Below are 7483 nucleotides of genomic sequence, written 5' to 3'. Positions count from 1 at the left end.
GTGGTGGAGATCGCAGTAGAATAAAAAGACAATTTCAATGCCCATTGGAAGAGTGGTGGAGGTCGCAGTGGAATAAAAATACAATATCAATGTCCCGTGGAAGAGATGTGGAGGTCACAGTAGCTTAATAAGACGGTTTTAATGCCCCTTGGAATAGCTGTGGATTTCAGAGTGGTTTAACAAGATGGTTTTAATGCCCCTTGGAAGAGACGTGGAGGTCACAGTAGCTTAACAAGAGGGTTTTAATGCCCCTTGGATGAGTGGTGGAGTTTACAGTGGAATAAAAAGACAATATGAATGCACTGTGGAAGAAACATGGAGGTCACAGTAGCTTAACAAGATGGTTTTAATGCCCCTTGGAAGAGTGGTGGAGGACGCAGTGGAATAAAAAGACCATATCAATGCCCCTTGTAAGATTGGTGGAGGTCGCAGTGGAATAAAAAGACAATATCAATGTCCCATGTAAGAGATGTGGAGGTCACAGTAGCTTAACAAGATGGTTTTAATGCCCCTTGGAAGAGTGGTTGAGGTCGCAGTGGAATAAAAAGACAATATTAATGCCCCTTGGAAGAGTGATGGAGGTCGCAATGGAATAAAGAGAATATCAATACCCCTTGGAAGAGACGTGGAGGTCACAGTAGCTTAACAAGACGTTTTTAATGCACCTTGGAAGAATGGTGGAGGTCGCAGTGTAATAAAAAGACAATATGAATGCACCTCGTAAGAGTGGCGGAGGTCGCAGTGGAATAAAAAGACAATATCAATGCCCCTTGGAAGAGACGTAGAGTTCAAAGTAGCTTAACAAGATGGTTTTAATGCCACTCGGAAGAGTGGTGGACGTTACAGTAGAATAAAAATACAATATCAATGCCCCGTGGAAAAGACGTGGAGGTCACAGTAGCTTTAAAAGATAGTTTTATTGCCCCTAGGCAGAGTGGTGGAGGTCGCAGTGGAATGAAAAGACAATATCAATGCCCCTTGGAAGAGTATTGGAGGTCGAAGTGGAATAAAAAGCAATATCAAAGACCCCTTGGAAGAGTGGTGGAGGTCGGAGTGGAATAAAAAGACGATATCAATGTCCCTTGGAAGAGGGGTGGTGGTTACAGTGAAATATAAACTCAATATCAATGCCACGTGGAAGAGACATGGAGGTCATAGTAGCTGAACAAAATGGTTTTAATGCCGCTTAGAAGAGTGGTGGAGTTCAGCGTGGTTTAATAAGATGGTTTTAATGCCGCTTGGAAGAGACGTCGAGGTCACAGTAGCAGAACAAGACAATTTTAATGCCCCTTGGAAGAGTGGTGGAGGTCACAGTGGAATAAAAAGACAATATAAATTTCCCTTGGAAGAGATGTGGAGTGCAGAGTGTTTTAATAAGACGGTTTTAATGCCCCTTGGAGGAGACATGTAGGTCACAGTAGCTTAACAAGACGGTTTTAATGCCCCTTGGAAGAGTGGTGCAGGTCGCAGTGAAATAAAAAGACAATATCAATTCCCATTGGAAGAGTGGTGGAGGTCGCAGTGGAATAAAAGGACAATATTAATGCCCCTTGGAAGAGTGATGGAGGTCGCAGTTGAATAAAAGGACAGTATTAGTGCCCCGTGGAAGAGACATGGAGGTCACATTAGCTTAACAAGATGGTTTTAATGCCCCTTGGAAGAGTGGTGGAGGTCGCTGTGGAATAAAAAGACAATATCAATGCCCCGTGGAAGAGACGTGGATGTCACAGTAGTTTAAATAGACGGTTTTAAAGCCCCTTGGAATAGCTGTGGATTTCAGAGTGGTTTAACAAGATTGTTTTAATGCCCCTTTTAAGAGAGGTGGAGGTCACAGCAGCATAACAAGACGGTTTTAATGCCCCTTGGATGAGTGGTGGAGGTTATAGTGGAATAAAAATACAATATCAATGCCCCTTGGAAGAGACGTCGAGGTCCCAGTAGATTAATTAGAAGGTTTTAATGCCCCTTGGAAGAGTGGTGGAGGCTACAGTGGAATAAATAGACAATATCAATGCCCCTTGGAAGAGACGTGGAGGTCACAGTAGCTTAACAAGGCAGTTTTAATGCCCCTTGGAAGAGTGGTGGAGGTCTCAGTGGAATAAAACGACAATATCAATGCCCCTTGGAAGAGTGGTGGAGGTCACAGTGGAATAAATAGACAATATCAATGTCTCGTGCATGAAACGTGGAGGTCACAGTGTAATATACGGACAGTATCAATGCCCCGTGGAGAGAAGTGGAGGTCGCTGTAGCTTAACAAGGTGGTTTTAATGTCCCTTGGAAAATTGGTAGAGGTCGCTGTGGAATAAAAAGACAATCAATGCCCCGAGGAAGAGACGTTGAGGTCAGAGTAGATTAAATAGACGGTTTTAATGCCCCTTGTAATAGCTGTGGAGTTCAGAGTGGTTTAACAAGATGGTTTTAATGCCCCTTGGAAGAGACGTGGAGTTCTCAGCAGCCGAACAAGACTGTTTTAATGCCCCTTGGATGAGTGGTGGAGGTCGCAGTGAAATAAAAAGACAATATCAATGCCCCGTGGAAGAGGGGTGGTGGTTACAGTGCAATAAAAAGACAATATCAATGCCCCGTGGAAGACTCGTGGAGGTCACAGTAGCTTAACAAGATGGTTTTAATGCCCCTTGTAATAGCGGTGGAGGTCGCTGTGGAATAAAAAGACAATATTGAAGCTCCGTGGAAGAGACGGGGAGGTCACAGCAGCTTAAATAATTGGTTTTATTGCGGCTTGGAAGAGCTGTGGAGTTCCTATTGGTTTAGCAAGATGGTTTTAATGCCACTTGGAAGAGACGTGGAGGTCACAGTAGCTTAACAAGATGGTTTTAATGCCCCTTGGAAGAGTGGTGGAGGTCGCATTGGAATAAAAAGACAATATCAATACCGCTTGGAAGAGTTGTGGAGGTCGCAGTGGAATAAAAATACAATATCAATGTCCCGAGGAAGAGACGTGGAGGTCATAGTAGCTTAACAAGATGGTTTTAATGCCCCTAGGCAGAGTGGTGGAGGTCGCAGTGGAATAAAAAGACAATATCAATGCCCCTTGGAAGAGTGGTGGAGGTCACAGTGGAATAAAAAGATGATATCAATGCCCCTTGGAAGAGGGGTGGTGGATACAGTTTAATAAAAACTCAAAATCAATGCCCCGTGGAAGAGACATGGAGGTCATAGTAGGTAAACAAGATGGTTTTAATGCACCTTGGAAGAGTGGTGGAGTTCAAAATTGTAGAAAAACACAATACTAATGCCCCTTGGAAGAGTGAGAGAGATCGCAGTTGAATAATAGGATAGTATCAATGCCCCGTGGAAGAGACGTGAAGGTCACAGCAGCTTAACAAGATGGTTTTAATGCCCCTTGGAAGAGACATGGAGGTCACAGTAGCTTAACAAGATGATTTTAATGCCCCTTGGAAGAGTGGTGGAGGTCGCATTGGAATAAAAAGACAATATCAACACCGCTTGGAAGAGTTGTGGAGGTCGCAGTGGAATAAAAAGACAATATCAATGGCCCAAGGAAGAGATGTGGAGGTCATAGTATCTTAACAAGATGGTTTTAATGCCCCTAGGCAGAGTGGTGGAGGTCGCAGCGGAATAAAAAGACAATGTCACTGCCCCTTGGAAGAGTGGTGGAGGTCACAGTGGAATAAAAAGACAATATCAATGACCCCTTGGAAGAGTGGTGGAGGTCGCAGTGGAATAAAAAGATGATATCAATGCCCCTTGGAAGAGGGGTGGTGGATTCAGTTTAATAAAAACTCAATATCAATGCCCCGTGGAAGAGACATGGAGGTCATAGTAGGTGAACAAGATGGATTTAATGCACCTTGGAAGAGTGGTGGAGTTCAGAGTGGTTTAATAAGACGGTTTTTATGCCCCTTGGAAGAGACGTCGAGCTCACAGTAGCTGAAGAAGACGGTTTTATTGCCCCTTGGATGAGTGGTGGAGGTTACAGTGGAATAAAAAGACAATATCAATTCCCCGTGGAAGAGATATGGAGGTCACAATAGCTTAACAAGACCGTTTTAATGTCCCTTGGAAGAGTGGTGGAGGTCGCAGTGGAATAAAAAGATAATATCAATGTCCCGTGGAAGTGACGTGGAGGTCACAGTAGCTTAATAAGACGGTTTTAATACCACTTGGAGGAGTGGTGGAGGTCATAGTGGAATAAAAACACAATATTAATGCCCCTTGGTTGAATAATAGAACAGTATCAATGCCCCGTGGAAGAGACGTGAAGGTCACAGCAGGCTAAAAAGATGGTTTTAATGTCCCTTGGAGGAGACGTGGAGGTCACAGTAGCTTAACAAGATGGTTTTAATGCCCCTTGGAAGAGTGATGGAGGTCGCATTGGAATAAAAAGACAATATCAACACCGCTTGGAAGAGTTGTGGAGGTCGCAGTGGAATAAAAAGACAATATCAATGTCCCAAAGAAGAGACGTGGAGGTCATAGTAGCTTAACAATATGGTTTTAATGCCCCTAGGCAGAGTGGTGGAGGTCGCAGTGGAATAAAAAGACAATATTAATGCCCCTTGGAAGAGTGGTGGAGTACACAGTGGAATAAAAAGACAATATCAATGACCCCTTGGAAGAGTGGTGGAGGTCGCAGTGGAATAAAAAGGTGATATCAATGCCCCGTGGAAGAGACGTGAAGGTCACAGCAGCTTAACAAGATGGTTTTAATGCCTCTTGGAAGAGTGGTGGAGGTCACTGTGGAATAAAAAGACTATCAAAGCCCCGTGGAAGAGACGTTGAGGTCACAGTAGCTTAAATAGATGCTTTTAATGCCCTTTGGAATAGCTGTGGAGTTCAGAGTGGTTTAACAAGATGGTTTTTATGCACCTTCGAAGAGACGTGGAGGTCACAGTAGCTTAACAAGATGGTTTTAATGTCCCTTGGATGAGTGGTGGAGGTTATGTGGAATAAAAATACAATATCAATGCCCCTTTGAAGAGACGTCGAGGTCACAGTAGCTTACAAGACGGTTTTACTGTCCCTTGGAGGAGTGGTGGAGGTTACAGTGGAATAAAAAGACAATATCAATGCCCCGTGGAAGAGACATGGAGGTCACAGTAGCTTAACAAGATGGCTTTAATGCCCCTTGGAAAAGTGGTTGAGGTTGCAGTGGAATAAAAAGACAATATTAATCCCCCTTGGAAGAGTGGTGAAGGTCGTAGTGGAAATAAAGGACAGTATCAATGCCTCGTGGGAGAGACATGGAGGTCACAGTAGCTTAACAAGACGGTTTTAATGCCCGTTGAAAGATACGTGGAGGTCACAGTAGCTTAACAAGACGGTTTTAATGCCCGTTGAAAGAGTGGTGGAGGTCGCAGTGGAATAAAAAGACGATATCAATTCCCCGTTGAATAGACTTAGAGGTAACAGTAGCTTAACAAGATGGTTTTAATGCCCCTTGGAAGAGAGGTGGAGGTCGCAGTGGCATAAACTGACAATATCAATACCCCGTGGAAGAGACGTGGAGGTCACAGTAGCTTAACAAGTCGGTTTTAATGCCCCTTGGAAGAGTGTTGGAGGTAGCTGTGGAATAAAAGGACAGTATCAATGCCCAAAGGAAGAGACGTGGAGGCCACAGTAGCTTAACAAGACGGTTTAATGCCCCTTGGATGATTGGTGGAGGTCACTGTGGAATAAAAAGACAATATCAAAGCTCCGAGTAAGAGACGTGGAGGTCACAGTAGCTTAAATAGATGGTTTTAATGCCCCTTGGAATAGCTGTGGAGATCAGAGTAGTTTAACAAGATGGTTTTTATGCACCTTGGAAGAGAAGTGGAAGTCATAGTAGCTTAACAAGACAGTTTTAATGCCCCTTGGATGAGTGGTGGATGTCGCAGTGGAATAAAAAGACAATGTCAATGCCCCTTGGAAGAGGGGTGGTGGTTACAATGGAATAAAAAGACAATATCAATGCCCCGTGGAAGAGACGTGGAGGTCATAGTAGCTGAACAAGACAGTTTTAATGCCCATTGGATGAGTGTTGGAGGTCGCAGTGGAATAAAAATACAATATTATTGCCCCTTGAAAGAGTGATGGAGGTCGCAGTGGAATAAAAGGACCATATCAATGCCCCTTGTAAGAGGGTGGAGGTCGCAATGGAATAAAAAGACAATATCAATGTCCCATGTAAGAGATGTGCAGGTCACAGTAGCTTAACAAGATGGTTTTAATGCCCCTTGGAAGAGTGGTTGAGGTCGCAGTGGAATAAAAAGACAATATTAATGCCCCTTGGAAGAGTGATGGAGGTCGCAATGGAATAAAGACAATATCAATGCTCCTTGGAAGAGACGTGGAGGTCACAGTAGCTTTAAAAGATGGTTTTAATGCCCCTAGGCAGAGTGGTGGAGGTCGCAGTGGAATGAAAAAACAATATCAATGCCCCTTGGAAGAGTATTGGAGGTCGCAGTGGAATAAAAAGCAATATCAATGACCCCTTGTAAGAGTGGTGGAGGTCGCAGTGGAATAAAAAGACAATATCAATGTCCCATGTAAGAGATGTGCAGGTCACAGTAGCTTAACAAGATGGTTTTAATGCCCCTTGGAAGAGTGGTGGAGGTCGCAGTGGAATAAAAAGACAATATGAATGCCCCTTGGAAGAGTGATAGAGGTCGCAGTTGAATAAAAGGGCAGTATCAAAGCCCCGTGGAAGAAACGTGGAGGTCACAGTAGCTTAACAAGATGGTTTTAATGCCCCTTGGAAGAGTGGTGGAGGTCGCTGTGGAATAAAAAGACAATTTCAAAGCACCGTGGGAAAGACGTGAAGGTCACAGTAGCTTAAATAGACGGTTTGAATGCCCCTTTGAATAGCTGTGGAGCTCAGAGAGGTTTAACAAGATGGTTTTTATGCACCTTGGAAGAGAATTGGAGGTCACAGTAGCTTAACAAGACGGTTTTAATGCCCCTTGGATGAGTGGTGGAGGTTACAGTGGAATAAAAAGACAATATCAATGCCCCTACGAAGAGACATCGAGGTCAAAGTAGCTTATAAGACGGTTTTAATGTCCCTTGGAAGAGTGGTGGAGGTTACAGTGTAATAAAAAGACAATATCTATGCCCCGTGGAAGAGACATGGAGGTCACAGTAGCTTAACAAGACAGTTTTAATGCCCCTTGGATGAGTGGTGGAGGTCGCAGTGGAATAAAAATACAATATCAATGTCCCGTGGAAGAGACGTGGAGGTCACAGTAGCTTGACAAGATGGTTTTAATGACCCTTGGAAGAGTGGTGGAGGTCGCTGTGGAATAAAAAGATAATAACAAAACCCCGTGGAAGAGACATGGAGTTCACAGTAGCTTAAATAAATGGTTTTATTGTTCCTTGGAAGAGATGTGGATTTCATAGTGGCTTAACAAGATGGTTTTAATGCCTCTTGGAAGAGACGTGGAAGTCACAGTAGCTTAACAAGATGGTTTTAATGCCCCTTGGAAGAGTGGTGGAGGTTACAGTGAATATAAAG

This window comes from Phyllobates terribilis, unplaced genomic scaffold (assembly GCF_046119375.1).
Source record: "Phyllobates terribilis strain yellow unplaced genomic scaffold, ASM4611937v1 Scaffold_461__1_contigs__length_1441779, whole genome shotgun sequence".
Lineage (NCBI taxonomy): Eukaryota > Metazoa > Chordata > Amphibia > Anura > Dendrobatidae > Phyllobates > Phyllobates terribilis.
Note: the sequence above shows the minus strand (reverse complement) of the source record.